Raw genomic sequence first — 6,053 nt, 5'->3', positions numbered from 1 at the left:
ACCCGCTCTAGTCTCCTCTTCCCCGAGGTAAGCTATCAACCAGGGTTCATTTACACATCCACTTCTGAAGGGGCCCAACCTCTCTGTAGATACCTTCAGGAGGTATGAAGTCAACCTCTCTGTAGATACCTTCAGGAGGTATGAAGTCAAAGGGAAGAGATAACCCATGATTCACGCCTGAGCTATCTGACCTTTTGCGAAATAGAAATCTTGCTGCTTGGGCTCCAGCCAGAAACACCGGGTCTGAGGCTGCTTGGCTCACTTTCAGGCAACTCAGAAATCGCTTTACTTTTCTGATCAAAAAAGCCAAATCTGACTTCTATCTCTCGACAACAACAGAAAATGTTAATGACCCCCAAAAATTCTGGAAGGTGATTAAATCCATATCAACCAATGAGAATCCTAGTGACCTCCCACACAGCATTGTTTACAATGACACCACTGTATCTGATAGGGCTTCCATGCTTGACTGTTTTAACAAGCATTTTACTGCCTCTGCTCCCTGCTTCTAGTTCTTCTCCCCAAACTGACTCACCAGCCCCAGCTGCAGTGCCTTCTGCTCCAGATGCTGGTCTCAAACCTGCTGGTCAGCCTTTTTGTTTTACATTGTTCACCGTGGAAGAAGTCTATAGAGCTCTCCTCCCTCCTCCCTCCTTTCTCTGGATATTACGATATCCACAGGCCCAGATCGTTTAGAACCTCAGTTTCTAAAGTTAGCCGCTGATTTCATTGCTAAACCTCTCCAATGTATTTTCAACCTCACCACCAATACAAATTGCATTCCTGCAATTTGGAAGGTTGCTCATGTTCTTCCTCTTTTAAAAGGGGGGGGGGACCCTACCTGTTTGAACAACTATCGATCAATTTCTAAGTTGTGCATTTTGTCAAAGGTCCTTGAAAGGTTGATAAATGATCAGTTGGAGGACTTTCTCCAAACAAACAATATGTGACAGGGCATGGTTAAAAAGTCCGCAACTAGGGCAAAATCATTTTTCTGTTTTTTCCAGATTATGAAAGGGTTATGTAAGCTTTAAAATGATGTGTCATACATTGAAATCTGAAACAAGTTGAAGAATTCATGGATATTTGAATGTTGATACCCCCTGAACCACCGTACTGAGAAGTCTTCAGAGACATTTCAGAGACATTTTTCACAGAGGTAATGGGTGGGAACAATAGCTGGTTAACTCCACCCTAATCACTCCCTCAAGACAACCACACCCTCAAGACAACCACTCCCCCATTACACTACCTGTCATTACCTACCTGTCATCTGTCAGTGGGGTTGTCAGCTAACCCTCAGGAAGCAAAATTGCAGGGCTGACACGTTTAAATAGCTAAATAATAATAATAATAATAGTTCAAGATTCATCATCATTTTATTGCCATGTGTGCCAAAAGTGTATTACGTCCCATTACAAGTACAAGAGAGTAAAATTCATGGCAATGGAAAAAATTAGGCAAGATACAACATTTACATTTACATTTTTGGCATTTAGCAGACACCTTATTCCAAAGCGACTTACAATCAATACATTTTAATACTAAGCATGAGAATCATCAGTCCACCATTCGTAGCAGGAAGAGTAATCTAGCTCAGGGCCATTGATAGAAGGAAAAACCTTCTCCTATCACCTTCTTCTGAAACTTTTTTTTTTTTTTTTTTTTTACACTGGAGAAACAAAGAAACAGTACAAGGGGGGCAATAGAAGTTCTTAGGGACACAGTAGAGGGGAAAGCGCGTGTCCTTACGAGACGTAGTGGTGAGGGGCAGAAGATGTCTCAGGAGGAGCAGTTAAGGTGTAACCTGAAGAGATGGGTCTTCAGTCTACGACGGAAGATGGGTAGTGACTTTGCCGTTCTGACAGCCGTGGGGAGATACAATTGAGCAATACAATAATAGAATGGTAAAAAATTATAATGTTGTGTCCGTGTGTATGCATTTATCATTATAGTCCATAAAGCATCTAGTGGGACTTGGTGTAGTTCCTTCCCATCCGGGCATCAAAGCTGTAGCCTAATAAAAAAAGAAGACAGTACATTTAAAATGATTGCCCACTGTTACCAACACACCACTTTTACAAAATACTACTATGTTCATAAAATAGAATTGCTTATACAATGACAATGACAAATACCTGAAGTGCTGGTGACTCATCAAGGTGTCATCTCAGAACCTCTCACCTCGTCATTCTGTAACAAAGATGTCAGGTCAGAGGTGTGGACACACTGCTAGTGTAGGTTTTCCATAGACTCTCAGTGTACTATGAATGAATGAATGAATGAAAGCATTTATTTCGAACATGTGCAGAGAGAAATAGTTATAACAACAAAAGACAAAACAAAAACAAGAAAAAAACTAAACTAAACTAAACAAAAACAAGAAAAAACTAAACAAAACAAAAAACACTATTTACTTCACATGTCCGAAAAGGAGTAGGAAGAAGCATAAGCTTATTTAATCCTACCCCTTCTCCAATAAACAGAGATTAATAATTAATAATCAGCAGTTGACTTCAATATAAATATAATATATATATTTTAAATTAAATCAAATTTATTTACATAATTTACATATTGACCAACAATAGAAAACAGATCATGTACAACTATTGTTGTACTGTAAGGAGTAGGCTAGTGAAATAATTTCAATCCACAGTATTATTCCACAGCAAATCTACATATCAATGAATTATTCTGAATTATTTTTGATATAAGGATTACATTAGCGACAACATTAGCGTCCATTACAAAAGCATTTACTTTTTCTATAATCTATTATCTCTAACAAAGCTAGCTAACAAGCTAACACTTGTTTGGCTAGCTGGTACACACAAACACACTAAAATGGTGCATGAAACATATTACACTATGTTGCATGTCAACCTGGTCTCACACGGCAGCCGTCAGGATTCGACGTCTGTCGTTCGTCTCCAAACGTCGAATTCCGACGAGAAAACAAGCTCTGAAAGCGCAGGGGTACGCCTGTTATGTGCGCCTGTCGGGCTGCGCCACATTTTACACGGCAGACGTCAGGATTCGGATGTAATATTAAACTCCCATATTTATTCTTTAAACAAACAAATCTGGGGGAGTGGTCGGAGTTAACGAGATATTGTTCCAATCCATTACCTGGCCATTTCCTGCCTGTGAAAAGTATGAAAAGTTTGCATTGCCTAGCATATCAAATACCATGACATAGATTCAGACTTTTATGTCTTGAAATCAGAAGTCCTCGCAAGCCTAAGACTTGCGCAAGCCTAAGGGAGGTTCTAGTGCTTGATGTGAAGTGCCGTTTGGAATGAGACATTATTACTGTACACACGTACAGGCACACAACGAGTACAACATGTTGCATTTTCATGCCATTAGGCAACTTGCTTCCTAGCATAGCAGGTCCATTTGGACTTTGAAATACCTCCATGACTTTATATGGCCACTGTGTGTGTCTGTGGAGAAAAGGGTACGTTTGGGCCCAGGGAAGGGGCTGCGAAAGAGTCACACTCACCAAACTTTACACACTCCTTCCCCTTCATGGGACATTGTACCATGTCAACTTTCACCCTCCTAGGCCATTTCCTAGAGGCCCTGCACGCGACTGCTATATATTAGCAGGGACCTGCTATGCTAGGAAGCAAGTTGCCTAATGGCATGAAAATGCAACATGTTGTACTCGTTGTGTGCCTGTATGTGTGAGAAGATGTCTCATTCCAAACGGCACTTCACATCAAGCACTAGAACCTCCCTACAGTTGTCCGCCACGTCGCGTGCAGGGCCTCTAGGGAATGGCCTAGGAGGGTGAAAGTTGACATGGTACAATGTCCCATGAAGGGGAAGGAGTGTGTAGAGTTTGGTGAGTGTGACTCTTTCGCAGCCCGTTCCCTGGGCCCAAACGTACCCCAGCAGGAGCACCTTTCAGTCAAAGGGCACAGACCTATGAAGGCCTCTAGGGAATGGCCTAGGAGGGTGAAAGTTGACGTGGTACATTGTCCCATGAAGGGGAAGGAGTGTGTCAAGTTTGGTGAGTGTGACTCTTTCGCAGCCCGTTCCCTGGGCCCAAACGTACCCCAGCACTTTAATTCAGGCTTTTGGGGCCTAGTGTGACATTAAAGGTTAAAGGACTTTAGCGTCGCAACCGTAGGTGCCCCAGACACGGTTCAGATATTTTCCGACTCGGCTCGGCCCCACCGACAGGCCACACCCACTTTGATACAAGCCACTCCCCTAAGTGTCTAAGCCACTCCCACTTTGATACAGACCACACCCACTTTGATACAAGCTCCACCCACTTTAATACAAGCCACTCCCCTAACTGTCTAAGCCACACCCACTTTGATACAAGCTCCACCCACTTTAATACAAGCCACTCCCCCTAAGTGTCTAAGCCACTCCCACTTTGATACAAGATCCACCCACTTTGATACAAGCCACTCCCACTTTGATACAAGCCACTCCCCCTAACTGTCTAAGCCACACCCACTTTGATAAATAAATAATATTTATATAGCGCTTTTCCGAGGCTCAAATACCCTGACAATATGGGGAAAACGGGAAAGTGCTGTGTCCCTTGTATGAATAGATCCGACCGGTCTCAAAATGTAGCCTATAATTAATGCAAGTGCAATCAGGCTAACGTTACTCATTCTCGCAGTTCCAAATGAATGAACGTTGAAGCGCACTGCCGTCGGGTTGTAAAATAGCCTAGTTTGATAGGCCTATTGACAGCGAATAAAACAGTGAAGATGACAATTGTTTCTGCTGTTGTTATTAAAATCTGTTCTCCGTTGGTTGTATCTCAAAATGTGGCCTATTCAAATCTGTTCTCCGTTGGTTGTATCTCAAAATGATGTGGCCTAACTAATGATGTGGCCTAACTAATTAATGCAAGTGCAGCCAGGGGCGTGTCCAGGGGGTGGCCTGGGGTAGCACGTGCCACCCCTGAAATCTGATTGGCCACCCCAGGTGCCACCCCCCTGATTGATTGGCACACAGCTGACATGATGTATATAATTTGATGTAAAGAACTCTCAAAAAACACATACGAAATATCGTTTAAAGTACAATAAAGCTTTATTTCTTTTAAGAACGTGTGGAGTGCATCTCCAGCAGTGCGATATCTGTAAACATACTATCTGTAGACTCTCCGCTCAGGGTTGCCAGGTGGGATTGACAATTTCGAGCCTAACCAGTCTAAAAACAGCTAAATCCACAAAAAACCAGCCCATCTGGCAACCCTGTCTCCGCTGCTTCAAACTCTTCCACCGACACTCGAATGGAATACACTCATGACCAAATGTAATACGCTGCGCTCAAATGTAATACACATGCTCAATGGAATACACTCGTGACCAAATGTAATACACATGCTCAATGGAATACACTCATGACCAAATGTAATACGCTGCGCTCAAATGTAATACACATTGATTTTATTTTGGCACAAATATGCCGTATTTTTGCATTGTATTTAGTGTTACACGTGTATTGCATTCCGATGTGTGTATTGCATTCCGATGTGTGTATTGCATTTAAATGTGGCACGATCCACCCTCCATAGAGTTAGGTACGCTTAAAATGGCGGGCGGGTGTTGCGTTGAGGAAAGGAGAGCTTCGGTGAACTGGCGGTTTTGTATGTGTTTGCAATTAAACGCATGGATTGTAAGACAACCTATCTTGTCTTTGGCTTGGGAGGACTTCTGATTTCAAGACATAAAAGTCTGAATCTATGTCATGGTATTTGATACGCTAGGCAATGCAAACTTTTCATACTTTTCACAGGCAGGTAATGGCCAGGTAATGGATTGGAACAATATCTCGTTAACTCCGACCACTCCCCCAGATTTGTTTGTTTAAAGAATAAATATGGGAGTTTAATATTAATATTACATCCGAATCCTGACGTCTGCCGTGTAAAATGTGGCGCAGCCCGACAGGCGCACATAACAGGCGTACCCCTGCGCTTTCAGAGCTCGTTTTCTCGTCGGAATTCGACGTTTGGAGACGAACGACAGACGTCGAATCCTGACGGCTGCCGTGTGAGACCAGGTTGTGCA

The sequence above is a fragment of the Nansenia antarctica genome, assembly GCF_963989245.1.
Source record: "Nansenia antarctica genome assembly, chromosome: 4".
Taxonomy (NCBI): domain Eukaryota; kingdom Metazoa; phylum Chordata; class Actinopteri; order Argentiniformes; family Microstomatidae; genus Nansenia; species Nansenia antarctica.
Note: the sequence above shows the minus strand (reverse complement) of the source record.